This window comes from Acromyrmex echinatior, chromosome 6 (genome assembly GCF_024713525.1).
Source record: "Acromyrmex echinatior isolate Ae372 chromosome 6, ASM2471352v2, whole genome shotgun sequence".
In the NCBI taxonomy this organism is placed as follows: Eukaryota; Metazoa; Arthropoda; class Insecta; order Hymenoptera; family Formicidae; genus Acromyrmex; species Acromyrmex echinatior.
Genome location: NC_141857.1, coordinates 13,895,452 through 13,913,536, shown reverse-complemented (window position 1 = coordinate 13,913,536; position 18,085 = coordinate 13,895,452). Strand labels below are relative to the sequence as shown.

The following is an 18,085-nucleotide window of genomic DNA, read 5'->3' as shown; positions in this document are numbered from 1 at the left end:
GAAAATTAATCACACTTCGTTGGTAAAACAGGGCACTCCAGCATCCCATTAATACTGTACGATGGAAAACATGTTAAGAAATAAATGTTTAAAAAATAAAATATAAGATTTCTTTTTAAATATGTTTTGATTTCTGTCCTAAAATTCATTTTGAAAAGTGAATAGGAACAGAAAAAAAATTTTATTGCCGTTGACACTGACGTAAGTCCCTTAGATAAAAAAGATTCGATGTCGTTAAAGTGCATTCTTATGATATGTGTCAATTTGGTATCCTTCCACCACGTCGCAACTGTTCTTCAAAATATAATGTATATAAAAAAAATCCCCTCTATTTTAAGGTGTATACAAAAAAATGTGGAAGGGAACACTGTTTAAAAGAAGAACTCCGGGCAACATTACCGCATCAGTCGTTCAGAAAGCTTCAAAAGAGTTCAGACAGCTACTGCTAATTATAAATTTCGAAAAAAAAAAAATATCTCAAGCTATGAACTATTACGTTCCAATTCAACAGGATGAGGCGTGCAAGAGATAGTAAGTAATTTATTTAATTTTATAAAATATTTGCTTATACATATGTTATGTATTTTTGTATGATCTATTTATATTTTTTTTTTACAACGCATTTTCTCAAACATCAGTTTAGTACATCTTCGAAACCTCACTGCTTTGTATCTTGATGAGGAAATATGTATTGACATTGACAGCGTACAAGTTCCTGGACATTGAGATCGTTGTGGGATCTATATCTCATGTGCAAATTGCAGTGATAATCGAGGCAACCGCATGTTCATACCTTATGCTACGAAAGACGTACATCGAAATTAGTGCAGCGATTAATACAGTCAATAGTTCCATCATCATCACCGATTCAAGATCTAAATGTAGAACTTGTTAAAAATAATTCGTAATAATAAATCGTATATATTATATGATACGAATAACGTGAAATTAAATGGAACATGTTTGTACATGAAACAACAACTGTGCTTTTCTTATTTGAGCTTGAGCAATGTGTAGAACATGTATTCTATGAACTGAGTCAATATATGCATGGTGTTAATAAGAAATTCAAATATTTGTGTCATTTTTGAGACAAAATTGTATTACTAATAAAAGCGATGCTACAAACACTTTGTACAAAATTTATGATAAAAATTCTGTTATAGAATATGAACTAATAGTCTATGATTTAAATTATATTGTACATACTGCATTACATGATAAATAAATGTATGTTAAAAAATATATTCTTTTCTTTTAAAATTATTTTATTCCTAGTATCTTCGCTTCTTCTTCATATCATCGTAGTAGTATTGAATTAGTCAATGAAAAAGCGCGCTTGATCATTTATATTATATTAATAAAAAAAATATCATAATTAGTATTACTAGGTTATATTATCAAAAATTCATTAGTAATAAAAATCATAAAAATATCATTAGTTTCTAAGTCGTATCATTAAAAATTGTAAATATCATATCTATTTAATTAAATCACCTGCAAGAAGAAAAGACAACGTGGGAGAGAGCGCAACAGGAGGAAGAGAGAACGCAAATAATAAGTATAAGACTGCAACGGGTGGGACAGAGAGAACTGCGTCCGACAATGGATAGGAGAGACAGGACGATAGGTTAAAGAGAGAACGCAACGAATGAGAGAGAGGAGGAACAAAAATCCTTCCCCTCTACCATGGACCCCATGCCGCGCTTTCCCCTCTCTCGGACCCAGCGTCTATGATGCATTTCCCCCTCCCTGCCCTCCTCCTTACACACACACACACACACACACACACACACACACATACACACACACACACACACACACACATACACACACACACACATCATATACATATACGCACTAACGCATAATGAGTTAGAACCCGCCTTGCTATCCTACTTAGTAATATTGAAATAATTAATTTTTTCAATAATAATCTAAATAGTTCTCCAAATAATCTGATAGTAGCTCTTCTCAGTTCGCGAAAAAACTACGACTGAATAATCAAATAGTGTTACTAATAGTCCATTTCTGTAAGGGATGTTTCGTTATTTACATGTTATAATAAACAGACAGCAATATAATGGCATTCGTAGCATGTTATATAACAATTGTTTCGTTGATATTATGTTAATACTACAGGGTTGGCCATATTCGACGGAAAGAGGTTTTTTTTTTCAATCATGGGAAAGAGATGTTAGATCGAGTAACGACGTTTCCCATGATTGAAAAAAAAACATCTTTCCGTCGAATATGGCCAACCCTGTATATAATTTAAATTATATGTTTCTAACGTCGCGATCTCTATCTGTGATGTCGCGAAGCTTTATGCCAGTCGAGTTTCGAGCTGTCGAGCGCGACAAAGCGCACATGCGTGACAATTTGTATTTAAATCATGAGAATGTACGAACAAATGAGTATTACTTGTGTATAGAAGAATATTACTAATGAAATCAGTCGCTTGCATTACAAATTATATTAGTGTATTACATACTAAAAATTGTTCCATGGAATTAGTGAAGTTAAATGTAAAAATTGTTGAATTTAGCTATCACATCTCCAATGTTGATTAAGTTCATTTGATGCACTTTCGTTTTTGCACGAAATGAACGGATTTGGTAAATAAAGTATCGATTTCTCCGTAATGGAGATATTAATCGTTTCAATGAAGACTTCAGGTTAGGAAATCGATGGCCTAAAGATAGACATGAGAACATGTAAGTGAAGCTATAATAAATATTATTTGCTTCAATATTACACAAATTCTTTGTTTTAAAAGCACAATTTTTCTACTTTAAAAATTCTCTGTTTTAAAAATCCTGGTAGCAAAACTTGAGGAAACATTTTAAGCAGGACTTGCTATCAATTTCTGATTGCAGAAAGGCAATAAATTGTACCCAGAGTTTGTATTATCTGACATTGTCAGCAAATTGCTGTCAGAAATATAACAAAGCCTGCTAGACATATTTTGCTAGCAGAAAATGAACAAAATCCTGCATAATCTGACAGCAAATTGAGAGTAAATTGAGAGCAGAACCTGAAGCAAACTCTGCTCGATTTCTATTACCAATTTGCTAGCATAGCTTGTCAGCAGATTTATCAACAACTAAAGACGGATACAGATGATTATACGAGTAGTTTTGTAATTAAAATCTAATCGAGTTTGCCTCAAATTTGTCTAATATTTTGCTATCGGGAAACATATACAATTATATTCTATGTAATTTTTGTTTTTATAGCAGAGAATTTGTTTTGATTAGGAGCATTTGTCAGCTACTTTAAAAACAAACTGTAAAAACACACATTATATAACAAATAATTTGTATCTTAAAGAAGAAAATTTATGTTTTTAAAACAGAAAATTTTTTTAAGTAGAAAATTTATGTTTAAAATAGAATCTAAGAGAATTTGTGTGTCCTTAATACCATTAATGTGACAGATTTCCTCTCCTGAAAATCTGTCAACTTCAACAACTCAGCAAACGCAGTTATATAACTGTTATATCGCTGTAATAAAACGGAATGTAACAAATAATACGAGTATAACGTGATGATTACATATAACGTACATGTTAATTCTAATTTTCTACTCACTGCGTTTATTACAGTTTTATATATAACGATATAATAAATATTATATAACTATTGCATAGTTACAGAAAAGGTATAAAATAATTACATAACATGCTGAAATGTTATACGATTATAATATAAATAATTCCAATGTAATGTAATTGTTATACAGGGTGATCCAAAAGTATGGAAACGGCCAAATAACTGTGGAGGAATGCACTTTGGGGAAAAAAGTTTCAGACAAAAGTCTTAGGTTTTTTCCTGGCTATTCAATCGTGACCTGAGATTTGACCTTGACCGTGACCTTGAATGTCATTTCAAAGTCAAATTTACTTTTTTAAATAGGAACACATATTTTTGACCACAGGAATGGAAACAGCGGAAAATTTTACGTCCGCCTGTGACTTTGATCATGACCTTGACCATGCCCTTGAAGGTCAGTTCAACGTCAAGTTGACATTGTCAATGGAAATTCCTGTAAATTGGTATCTAGGGGTTTTCGGGGTCGCTGATTACGATTTTGAAGTCGATTTTCAAAAATTCAAGATGGTGGATCCAATATGGTGGACGAATTAAAAAAAAATTATTGAATTTTTCTTTAATTTGAATCTAGGAATGTTTTGTGTTGCTGATAACGTCTAGGATCTGCTATACCTGAAAAAGTAAGGTACACCCAGGATGTGTCACGGGGAGACTCCTAAGTACGATTTACATCCCATTTTTTTTAACTTTTTTTATTTTATTGTTTTTTTTTATTTTTAAAATTTTTTTGTGTTTTTTTTATTTTCTTTTTATTTTTTATGATGAAGTGAGCACCCAGCCAACTAAGGCAAGATGAAGTGAGCACCCAGCCAACTAAGACAAGATGAAGTGAGCACCCAGCCAACTAAGGTAAGTGTTAATGTAGCGGGTTAAGATGATCTTTGAACACAAGCTTTGAAGAGAGTAATTTTAAGATGACACACTTAAAAGCTTGTGTACAAAAATCATCTTAACCCGCTACATTAACACTTACCTTAGTTGGTTGGGTGCTCACTTCATCTTGTCTTAGTTGGCTGGGTGCTCACTTCATCATAAAAAATAAAAAGAAAACAAAAAAACACAAAAAAATTTTTTAAACCAAAAAAAAAACAATAAAATAAAAAAAGTTAAAAAAAAATGGGATGTAAATCGTACTTAGGAGTCTCCCCGTGGCACATCCTGGGTGTACCTTACTTTTTCAGGTATAGCAGATCCTAGACGTTATCAGCAACACAAAACATTCCTAGATTTAAATTAAAGGAAAATTCAATAATTTTTTTTTTAATTCGTCCACCATATTGGATCCGCCATCTTCAATTTTTGAAAACGGACTTCAGGTTCGTAATCAGTGACCACGAAAACCCCCAGATACCAATTTGCAGAAAAATTCAATAGTTTTTTTCAAATTTCGTCAGCCATATTGGATCCACCATCTTGAATTTTTGAAAATCGACTTCAAAATCGTAATCAGCGACCCCGAAAACCCTTAGATACCAATTTACAGGAATTTCCATTGACAATGTCAACTTGACGTTGAACTGACCTTCAAGGGCATGGTCAAGGTCATGATCAAAGTCACAGGCGGACGTAAAATTTTCCGCTGTTTCCATTCCTGTGGTCAAAAATATGTGTTCCTATTTAAAAAAGTAAATTTGACTTTGAAATGATATTCAAGGTCACGGTCAAGGTCAAATCTCAGGTCACTATTGAATAGCCAGGAAAAAAACCTAAGACTTTTGTCTGAAACTTTTTTCCCCAAAGTGCATTCCTCTACAGTTATTTGGCCGTTTCCATACTTTTGGATCACCCTGTAATAATACTCTATATTATAGTTACGCGCTTAATTTTATTTATATATACTTTATTAAAACAATCACACATAAAAGACATATAAGCACGGACATGTGACCGCAGGACCAACATCTTATATAAAGCATCTTATATAAGATATCAATCTTATATATGATATCTTTATGCTGAATGATCCAACGGCCTTGAGCTATGCTTATGCAACTTACGTCGTTTTATGTATACAAAACAGGGAGCACAGATATTATATTTATATATTATATAAATAAATATATATTTATATTATATTTATATGTTTTTAGTAAGTGCTTTCTACTTTAATTAGTCAAAACTTGAATCCTTTGAGTCAGTCGCAGCAGCAATTGGTAAAAGAAATTATATGGCTATTAAAAAATTATTTGCTTCTGCAATTGCATACATATATATGCGGTACATATTAACGTAGGTATATGTATGATTTTTATTGATAAATATACGCGATATACAGGGTGTCTGATAATTCTTTTGACGGAGTTCGTGGACATGTAGAGCGAACTAAACTGAGACGAAAAGTCCTCTATTATTTTACAATTTTCGCAATAGTTAACGAGATATTAGTCTCTAAAGATTACTGAATATGCTTGTCTGCTCAGGCTACTACTATGCCAAGTTGCTAGTTCGGCGCGCGGGTCGCGGGGATCGCGTACGTTTAGTGTAATAGTAAGCCGAGCGGATGCACGTATTCAGTAATCTTTAGAGACTAATATCTCGTTAACTATTGCGAAAATTGTAAAATCAATAAGCACTAGTTTATACATTCCTCTGTCTACATGACAGATTTTTTAATCTCAACAACAGTACAATTATAGAAGTTGTATGCTACTTTGCGGAGAGGAGGGAGGATGAGAGTCGCTTTGCGTAGATATGTAAACACTTATTTATGTTTTTTCATCATCTACTAATATTTTCCCCATTTTTTTCGATCGCTATTATGTCTGATTAAGTCTGTGTGCAATCGGATCCGTGTCCGATTGGGAAATACTGCCGTGTCTGACGATAATGTGCGCAATCGAGTCTCACTCTTCAAATCTATATCAATAAATTTTTAGATACTTTAATAAAATCATTCTTTTCACATAACAATTATAAAGTAAATGAATTGCTCTACTGCGTCATTATTTATTTATATAATAGGATATAATTCAATGGAAGCGGGAAGGAGAGAGAAGAAAAGGATTATTATGACAGTTTTATGCGTGTGGCGGATTACAGCCTGCCATCGCCTTTGGCCTTACTATCACTTGCAAAAGTTATTTTCGCAATGGTGACAAGGATTTTGCTCGGGTGACGAGACTGAGATGTGATATTATTTACGATGTATTTACAGAATTATGTACAATGCAGGCGGCCCTGAAAAGGGACGTAGAGATACTCCTGTGATCCTGAAAAGAACCGTTTATAATGCAGCGTCCATCGCGCTAAGCATTTCCGATATTCGATCGGGGACTGGTAACGCATCACCTTAATGGGGCCCCAAAACTTGTTGTTGTTGTTCATCTTTAGTCAGAAGGTGACCTTCTTTTGCAAGGCGGTGTCCCTGGCAACGTACATGGCGAGGATTTCTCCAGCCGCGGTTTCGCTGGGGTCTCCCACTCGTTGCCGAAGGTCTGCGTACCGGTGATCGTCCTCGGCGGAGATTTCGGTGACGGAGAGACGGCAGCAGGCGGTGTTACGGGCAGCGACGAGATGGCAATCGGGATGGTGAGATAGATATGTACCTCCGGAATCAGCTGTCCTACATGCTAAGAAACCCCCGCGGAGGTCGCGTCTCTAATATTGCGGTGACGCTTCTATCGGGATGAGCCTCAACCTTACTGGCGATGGTGATCGAGGCGTTTCTGGAGCCTACTACTTCCGTCGCTGGCCACGCCTACCGATTGCTGTTGCTCCTTTGCGTGGTCATGCTGCTCCTCTCGTTGCCGGATCGCGGTGTCGCTGTGGTCCTGCCGGTCAGCTGGTGCTGCTGCTACTGCGGCTGGGCGGCGCCTCTGCTGTCCGGCTGCTGCCGGGCGGCGCTTCTGCGATCCGGCTGCTGCTGAGCGGATCCTATGCCATCCAGCTACAGAATCGCTGTTGCTTTTCTGCCGATAGACACCTATGACCGTCGCAAGATGCATTCCAGCTTGGTAGTCACTGGTTATACACATTGTTCGAAAGTGCAAGTGAGTGTGTCTTCCTTTGCTTCGGCGGGCCTTATATCTCTCGCCAGGCAGATCTCAAGCGGGTCTTCGCTAGGAGCGCCAGCCCCCTGGAGGCTGAGCTGCGATAGTCGCGTTTCGTTGCGCGCGCGTGCTGCGTACAACTGGTTGCTGTACGGATGGCGGTCCTGTCCGGCATAGGGAACCGCCACAGGATTATTATTTTAGAATGTCTCTTAAGATATAAAATGGTTCATAATATTTACTTTTATTTCATTTTTTGATAAAACTGCAGAAAAGGGAGCAACCGTCGATGATCTTGATCTTGACAAACGTTGTCAAGGTCATGACCCTGATCTCTTTTATCCGATGCTTGTCTTTCGTTAAAAAGTTATTAAAAAACAGTTTCAAAAATAATAAAAACAAATATACGATATTATTATAAGTACTATTTTATTCTAAGAAGCATACTCTACAGTAGCATAATAGTTATACAAATATTTATACAATTTTTGTAAAAACTTTGTAACTTCTCTTACAACCGTACTACAACTTAAATGTGCAGGCAGTAACGTTATTAAAATGTTTATATCAATGTTTATATAAGTGAAGAATCTATACGACTGATTTCTAACATCTTATTAACCATATTAAAACTTTAATATACAATTGTATTACAACAAACTATTAATAGTCATAGAATAATATCTTAATGATCGTCTTAAAGATCATGTACAGATATTAATACAATATCTGTACATCTAATCTACAATATCTAATTTTGTCAATAATTATCAAAATGAAATATTTGTTATCAAAAATAATATTTTTTCTCATATTTACATCATAATATTCATCGTATTTTAAACATACATCGAATATTTATACGCATACACATATTTATGAAAACGCATGTAATTTCGACGGGATTTGAACCTAAGACCTATGGGATGATAACCTAACATGCTAACCCTGAGTTACAATTGCACGCATGTTTGAACAGTTTAAAATTCGACTGTTACTCGACTTCTTACAAAGGAAGTATCACAACTGTCCGGAACTGATTTGATTCGTCACGAAATATGTTGTAAAACAAAATCTAAGAGACATGTATTTTTTTATACGTGCGCTAACTCATGTTTAAGGGGTGAAACACCCTTTTGAAAAAAAAACGGTATTTTTCTTTCGAGCCGAATATTGTCGGAAGTATAAAAGATAGAAGAAAATTTTTTAAATGAAAGTTGTATGATTTCAAGAATACTTTAAAGTTATAAAGAAAAAAATTTTTTTTATTTTTTTGTTTAATAAAATACTCCCACCATCCGTAATTTTCTTAAACTTTTAATATTTTTTTTTATCAAATTAAAGAATATTTTTTTACAAATTCAACCATGTGTAATAAAGTTACAATACAACATATCATTTTCGAGAATTATTAACGCTTCCGTATATATGCTATTTATGCTCATATGCGAAAGTAATTATCATCGGAACAATAAAATACATAAATCAACGAATAAGGAAATTGACATGATTGATATTTGTAACATTACAAATTATAAATAATGTTAAGAGTTATAATTTTTATTATTTCTTAAAGTGAGTAAAACTTTTGTATTCATCTCTGTATATTACTTCCTTATAATATTTTAAAATTATTCTCTTAAAGTTATTTTCAGTTTTACGCTTTAATATTTACTTTACGTAATAATTTCAAAACGTATTATACTAATTAATAATGAAACAATTTGTAAATTTTTATATACAATAAATTTATATTTTGTATCGTTTACTTATTATACTCATTAGAATAATAATACTCGAAAAAATGTTTTGACTTCTTACACCATGAACATTTAACTACAGTTCTATTACTAACTTTCGATATCATATATTGTTGAACTTTTGTCAAAATTAAATTCTACTGGATTTTCAAATTCTTCTGGTCTTTCGTTTGTATAATCACTTTTAAATCACGAATACTTAAATCAGTTGTGATATCGCGGGGATGACAATTGATTATGTATCAGAGATTGTAATTTTATTATATTATTTCGTTCATGTAAATTTATATTACTTTCCAATAATAAAGCAGTATCTGAAAATCTTTTAGCAAAATTTTTTCAAATTCTAAATCCGTAAACATCTGATGGTTGTATTTTCCCTGTTATGCCTTTCGGTATAATCATAGTAGAAATATGTTTTCCTGCAGGTGTCAAATCTAAAATAATATTGGGACAATACCCAGTCCATCGATAAGAAGAATGCTATTAGAACCAATATTTGGAATTTTTGGACTTTTTCTAACCACATTTTAAAATGGTCTGTAAGAAATATAAATGTTAAATTAATAACTATTTTATGACTGTTATGAGATTCTTAAATAAAATATAAAATATATCACAGAAATAAGACTTATAATTTCATTATAATTTCGTTTATGTAAATTATATTTACTTTTTAATAGTAAAACAATATCTGGAAATGTATTGTAAAAGTATATTTATTATCTGAAGTCATTTTACCAGATTTTGATGCTTTTACAATAACATTTATTGGTATAAATAAGTTTCTTGTACTCTTGGTCCAAATATACCATTAGTTTCTTTCAATACAATAAATAAAGAGACAGCAAATTTCCATTACACGATATTATTGGTTGTATGATGTATGAGTTGTTGATGATATAGATTGCACACTTTACTTTCTTTATTCCTTTATTAGACAAACCTTCCAGAATGAATTTTCAATTGGAAACCACTTTGGTCAGAATTAAAAACGTTTTCAAATCCGAACTGTTTGATAAATGATTTCACTATTTTCAGAAAATCATTAGCTGTATTTTGCAACTCAATGGAATTTTCTATTGTTCTTCTAGTTACAAATGTCATATTTTTTCTCGAAACAATTCAGTGAGATTTCTTAAATCTTGATACTCAACTGTGAGATGCTTTAAATATAGGATTTAAATTTCCTATTTCTTCTTGAGCTTGTAAAGCTCACCTTTGTAGCTCGATATCATGAATTATGAATCCTGATTCAACAGTTGCAGTAAATTTATTATATGTAAATTTGAAGATAAGATAATTTTTCTATACGATTTCTACCTGAATATAATTGTTTTTCCCATCGTCTTAATTGACGTTCAGATGAAACTCTTTTAAATTTTGCACTGATTTTAGCAAACTATTCCTTTTATTTTTATTTTTTTATTGATGTCCCAATTCCGCCAATTCTCAACAACTCGTCTTTTATAAGAACTGTCAAAGTCTGCGTCATTATTTGAACATCGAGGATGAGAATTTAAATTATCTTCATTCCATGCTTCTTCATTATCTTTAATTATTTCAGAATTATGTAGTTTATAAGATTCTTGATAATCGAGATAGATTTCTTCTGTTACTTCCAATTTATTATAGTGAAAAATGCTGTCCAGCACATCATTTTTGTATATTTTCTTTTAATTCTATTTCTGCTTTAGTTATTGGTGTTTCTGTTAGATATATTCAACTTATAGATGCTAATAAAAGTCTAACAAAACATTAAGCGGATTAATAATCATTTCCATAGATTAAACTTTGAATCGTAATAAAAACAATTTAACAAATTGCACAGATATAATTATGATAAAATTCTTATGACAAAACTGCACTGACTAAAACTGCTACGTGAATATTTTTATGTCCATTTATACTTATCTTGAATGTACACGTAACTTTATATCATATCTTATGTTATAATTTATTTTGAACGCGCTGTACTTATCTTATAATCGAAAGTACATTGAATTGTTGGAAAATGTCACGTCTGATTTGTGATATGTAATGAGATCAGATATAACTTTCTAAAAGTTACGTATCTCATATCAGAATCGTGACATATTTTTTAAAAGTATGTCACGATTCTGATACGAGATACGTGACTTTAAAAAAAAATGAATGAAATCGTGACATATTTTATCTCATTACATATCACAAATTCTTCAGATTTTAAAAGCAACAATTTTGTAAAAATTTATTTTTTCAATTTTATACAGTAATTTTGTTATAGAAGAATGGATTTGGAATAAAATTGTTTTTAATTTTTATTCAAGGAAGAAATTAAATATCAAAGAATGAATAACAGGGTTAATATGTGTATATACATACATATATATATGTGTGTGTGCGTGTGTGCGTGCGCGCGCGCGTGTGTATACACATATTAACCCTGTTATTAATTCTTTGACATTTAATTTCTTCCTTGAATAAAAATTAGAAACAATTTTGTATACATATATATAATAATCGGATTGGAAATAAGAGCATTTATGTTAGAAACATACTTTAAATACGAAGCGCCACTACGGTCTGAATGTTAAGATGTTGAACTATTATGTATGGTAGCATGAATATATGGCCCCACTCGTTCCGAGCAGGTAGAGCGGACTAAATTGAATAGAAAAGTCCTCTATTATTTTGTAATGCTCGCAATAATTAACGAGATGTTAACGTTTAAAGATATCCGAATACGCGCGTTTGCCAGATCTACTATTGTCGAAGGTACGGCTCACCAAGCGCGCGGATCTCTAAGTTCGAATGGCGCGGCGCACCTGCTAGGCCATTCCCGCTCCTCGCGACCCGCGCGCCGCTATCTTTAAACGTTAATATCTCGTTAATTATTGCGAGCATTGCAAAATAGTAGAGGATTTTTTTACTCAGTTTAGTCCGCTCTACTTGCTCGGGACGAGTGGGACCGTATATTCATGCTACCCTGCATAATAGTTCAACATCTTAACATTCAGACCGTAGTGGCGGTTCGTTGCCATCCTGTATATGCAGTTAAATGAATTAACTTCAGAAATTATAATTGCGTGCCGATATGCTTATCGGACTTTCAACGCAATCAATCTAAAATATTAATAATCCCCCCAAATTTCATAAATTTAATTTTAAAAAACTGTAATGAACTTATTGCCTCGCACGGAATGCAAGAGATCCGGGTTCAACACCCGAGGCAATATTTTTCGCAATTAGTTTATTACAGTTTAAGATATATAACTTTAAAGTACAGTTTTTTAAGATATTGTATAACTTTAAAGTACCCTTGAAATCATACAACTTTTATTAAAAAAATTTTTTGTATTTTTTATACTCCTGACGATATTTGACTCGAAAGAAAAATACCGATTTTTTTTCAAAAGGATGTTTTTTCAAAAGGACTCCTTAAATATGAGTTAACGCACGTATAAAAAAATACGTGTCTTTTAGATTTTCGTGTTTTACAATATATTTCATGGAGAATCAAATCAGTTCCGGACAGTTGTGATATTTCCCTTGTTAGTAGCAACTCGTGTAACTTTTTCGTTAAAGCGGAAACATGAAAAGTGAAAATTTTTATGCATGTATGTCATACATATATACACATACATGTATATGCAAAGAATTTTCACTTTTTACGTTTCTGTCTTAGAGAAAAAATTACATGATCGCTATCCTTGTATAAGCTTTCTGGTGAATTTACTATAAGCTGCCAAAAGCATTTCTGTCCAAACATTCTTATAATTTTATTATATACTTCTTAGATATATTAACGATATCGATAATACCTACAATGCAGCTGGAATTTTAATTTCATGATTCTTCGATGCGCATCAACACAATAACCTCACTTTATGAAGTTATATTACATCCCTGCTCAAGAAAATAGATAGAATTTGATATGAAAACTTTTTACCAAATAAAATAATGGATTTGGTTCCAATTTTCTTCATCTACCATCATGAAATCCAGATACAGAACCTTCACAGTATATACGTGTAATAAAAGAGGTACATTAGTTAATGAAAATAAATCTTGAATTCCAGTTATACCTCAAGCACCAGCAAACACAAGTAGGTATATTAGGCGGGTTCTAACCCAGGGGCTAGAGGGGAATGCGGGGTGCGGGGAAGTACTTGTTGGCGCGGGGGATACCTAACGCGGGGGAAAGAGGGGGAAAGGTCTAGGCTCTTACACAATAGGGCTTCTACACAATAGGGCTCCTTTTTTTGTTATCAAAATTTGACATGTTTTTCTTTAAAAATGCATTGATAATAAAGATTTGAATTTGACCATGACATATTTTTCTTTAAAAATGCATCGATAATAAAGGCTTGCATGTTAGAGAAAGATAGAGCGCGCGTGCTATGAGTGAAGAAAGGATGGAAGAATTAATAGAGTACGAGTTCCTTTTGTATGATACAGTTTTTTCAATTTTTATGGTTTTTCCTGGCGCGTCGAGGCAAAGGATGGGAAGTAAAAGACAATACATATGAAATAAGGCTAACAAAAAATGTTTTATTTACATCTTATTACACCGGTTTTCGTACTTATTAAAAACTAAAGCTAATAGTTCGCAATCAATGAGCTGATGTCCATTGAAGATGTCGCTATCACATATAATATAATTCTCAAATGCGATGTTGGAGAATCGCGTATACTTGGTATCTACCGTATCGACGAGTCGAGCTAATCGTTCGAACGTTACATCGATATACCCGTTAAAGTCAAACATACGGTGTAGCGTCATTTCGGTCATCATAATGCATACGGATGAAGAATCGAGACGTACGACCGTAGCATAGTTCAGCATGAAAACACTGACGGTTAGCGGTCCAACGCTTATAAAATTATCCTTGTATTCATTTCGAAACAGCTTGTAAATATTTCCTCGCTGCTCGTAGAGACTCTTTCACGTTTCGAGAGACAGCGATAGTTCGTGTCCGCGATGATCTCAAAGGGCGATCTCCACGTAACTCGGTGGGCCAACGTTGATTCCAATTTCCAAAAATTTGTAGCCCGTATTCGTCAGATCGTAACGTCTGTTCAGTAAACTCACCGCACGATGCTCCGTACTGTGTACATACATAATGTTAAAAAACGTTTCTTTTGTGTATAGAACGTTGAAACTTACATGTTATATTCCTTCTTCACATCGTACGATGCACTGCTCTCTTTAGCGTACATTTTTTTCAGCCGTTCGTACAAGTGGGTATCGTAAAACTGATTGCATCTGTGTAAATGGTAATACTTCTGGAATCGATGAGAGAAGACAGGTCCTCCCCCCTCTTTCCAAGAATTTCGAACATGTTGCGACACGTTTTATCAAGTCTTTCTACGTATTTTCTTTGTCACGAATTTATACATACGTTTATACATACGTTTATACACACGTACATACGTACATACGTTTATACATACGTTTATACATACGTACTTACGTTTATACATACGTTTATACATGCATATATACATACGTTTATACATACGTTTATACGCACATACGTACGTTTATACATACGTTTATACATACGTTTATACATTACAAAGGAAGGGAAAAGAAATATATAATAATAAATACGTTAACGTATTTTTATTTAAAAAATTCTTTTGCAACCACCAGTTATTTATTTTCAATACATTTTGTAACGCGCAATTCTTAACATGTTGTCCACATCGTATAATATTAGTAACATCTAGATTAGATAAAGATTCCATGTGTTCTGTCGTAAACTGCATCCAGGGTCTCAATGCACAGGGTGCGTCACCAAAATCCGGACAAATTTCAATTCAAATTTTCCGCTATACTGTGCCTCCGCCAGAGATTGTTATTGGCGTCCAAGAAAGCCTGATGCTTCTAGTAAACAATCATATTCTCAAAATGGCCACGATGTTGAAACCAAGTGCGGAGTATAATCGAAGAGCCGCGATCATCGAAGACCTTCGCGCCGGGCGCTCAGCAACGGAAATAATTCGGTTCTTTAAATACCCGAGATCCACTGTTTATGACGTTGTGGCAAAATATACGGCTTTAGAACAGTCCAACGAAGGTTCCAGTATGCCAGCGAGGAAGAGTCACTCGAAAGAACGCACCGCGAGGATCCCTGCAGTCGTTGAAAAGGCTCAAACGCTGATTTCGGATGATCCAAGGCAATCGTTGCGAAAATTAGCATCGATTGTTGGTGTAAGCGAGCCAACAATGCGTCGAATTGCCGAGGAGGACCTTCGATACAAATCGTACACATTAAAGAGGCTCTCTGAGGCTGCCACGACAAGGAATTGTTCGATTTGTCCGGATTTTGGTGACGCGCCCTATACATGCGTTCTCGCTCATCATCCAGAAGTAAGTTCCGCAGCCACGTTCGTTTCTCGGGTTCCTTGACATACACGACAGCATCAATAAATTTTAATTTCATCAATTAAGTAAAAAAGAATCCTATATTCGATCAAAGCTGATCTTATTCCCTAAATATTTCGGTTTGAATTTATATACATACGTACATAGACAATTCTATAAGCCACGCAATAAAGTACTTTTCAATCTTGAAACGCAATCATGGATGGAACTACAGTGGTATTATAAAATTATGTATTACAATTTTGTGTTCATACATGTTCCCTTAAAAACGATATGCATTAGTTGTTGATCACGATTCATTATTAGTTGTTGATCAAACGGATCAATTCACTTATTTATAATCATTGGCGACAAGTATTGCTGAAGTCGGCACGCTTGATTTATGCGAAACTGCAAAATTGTGTTTCTACGTATCCAACAGAGTAATCTTACAGCAAAACATGTTGAGATTCATCGATTTTCCGTAGAAAAAAATTTTTATATTACACTTATGCAAAATCATATCTAACGTGGTCACAACTGCCGTACATCGACATTTCACCGAGAAGAATTTATGCACTTTCATCTGTTAAACTTAAATTATCAATCGAAAAATGCTTTACTGTTATATCGTGTACCCACTAACACATGTTGATAGTATTAGTGAACTACAATCAAAACATTTATGACAATTATCAAACAGATATTAAACCATCGTCGAACGTCTATCGAATCACTGTCAAAAACATCTTTCGAATTAATGTCAAACATCTATCGAACCGTTATCGAATGTCTATCGCACCATTTTTAATCCTAACTATACACACTGAGTTCCCAGAAACCTGAACTTCAATTTCTAAATCGAGATCTTTTCGTATTTCTTTTCTTTTTCTTTGAACCAACAGTCGTCGAACGGTATCGCCATGTATCGTGTTCAACGAATAGAAACCTAACCATATCAACGTCGACAAGATGTCCGAAATTGATCCGAGTATAATTAAACATCGCGTCACGCGTATGTAAAACGTATGCACGTACGTACATACTACACATAGCGTACATTCTTCATTTTAAGGACTTACAAAATTAGCAGAAATATGACAGTGGTCTGTCAGACTGACGTAACCTTTGGTGTATTTTTTAACATTACAGTTCAAAGTTAAATAACTGACACACTAATATCAATGGAGCAATTTATTACAAACGTCTGGATTTTAATCGAGTCACTTTCAATGCAAATTTCCTTTCACAAAGATTTGTGAATTAATTTTCACGCTGCGGGCCTTGTACAGATTTTCTTTATTATTAGGTATTTATATTTTCTCAGCTATATATTTTAGTATTTTTATTATTATTAAATCCTCACTTCTAATAAGCTATGCTTTAATAACGTTTATTATTTCCAAATCTGTGCAGTTCTGAATATTTTTGTTAAATCATACAGTGTCATCTTAAAATATATTAGATATCATATTAGATTTATTATTGTACATAAATGCTGCTTTATTATGTATATTTTATATTATTAATATTTTAACTGTTTTATACGATTTTAGACATTTTGCTCATTGGGTAACTAAAAAAGATATTGAAAAAATTGCAAAATGGTAGAGGACTCAGTTTTTTATAGAAATAACACTATATGATTAATAGGGCGTTATTTCAGTTTTATAACCTGTATATGTACATATACAAACATATACACATATATAGGGTGTTCTGAAATTCGAATCAAAGTATTATATAGCAAGAAAGATCTCGAAAAATTAAGTTAAAAAGTTATTTGTAAATTTTTATTTTAAGCAGAAATTTTTGAAATATAAGGATTCAAATATAACGAGTTACAGCCTATATTTAGATGATCTCTTGAATTAGTGAGTGCGCTGAAATATACGCTTACTTACTCTATAATACATATTACCGCATATGCAACTCATCGGCAGGTAGCCCTCTAAGTATAGTCTGTAATTAACCATATTTAAACCTTTATTATTACAAAAATTACTGTTAAAAATAAATAATTACAAGTAACTTTTTCACTTAATCTTTCGAGAACTTTCTTGCTGTAGTACGTAGGCTGCTGGCAAAGTTTCTGCAAACAATATGAAAAAAAACATGTAAAATTCGGTAAATGGCTTTATTGTTTTTAGTAGTATTGTTTTTAGAAGTATTCGCCTTTAAGATCGACATTTTTGCATACGCTCGAACCAATTTTCAAAGCATTTTTTCCACTCTGAGACTGTAATCTCAGAAATCAGTATACAAAATGTTTCAACAGCTGCTTCAGGCACTGGTGACTCAAATCGCTCACCACGCATCTTCTTTTTAATGTTTGGGAACAAAAAGAAATCATAGGTGATAAATAAGGTG

At 33.4% G+C, this 18,085-nt stretch overlaps 1 protein-coding gene and 2 pseudogenes across 6 annotated transcripts in view; all 3 read right to left on the bottom strand.

The window, feature by feature from the left end:
- Positions 1-18,085, bottom strand: part of LOC105154230 (uncharacterized) — a 242,674-nt gene that overhangs the window by 101,970 nt on the left and 122,619 nt on the right. The window lies entirely within an intron of this gene.
- Positions 599-9,892, bottom strand: LOC147909511 (uncharacterized; annotated as a pseudogene).
- LOC147909510 (uncharacterized) lies at positions 599-11,039 on the bottom strand (annotated as a pseudogene).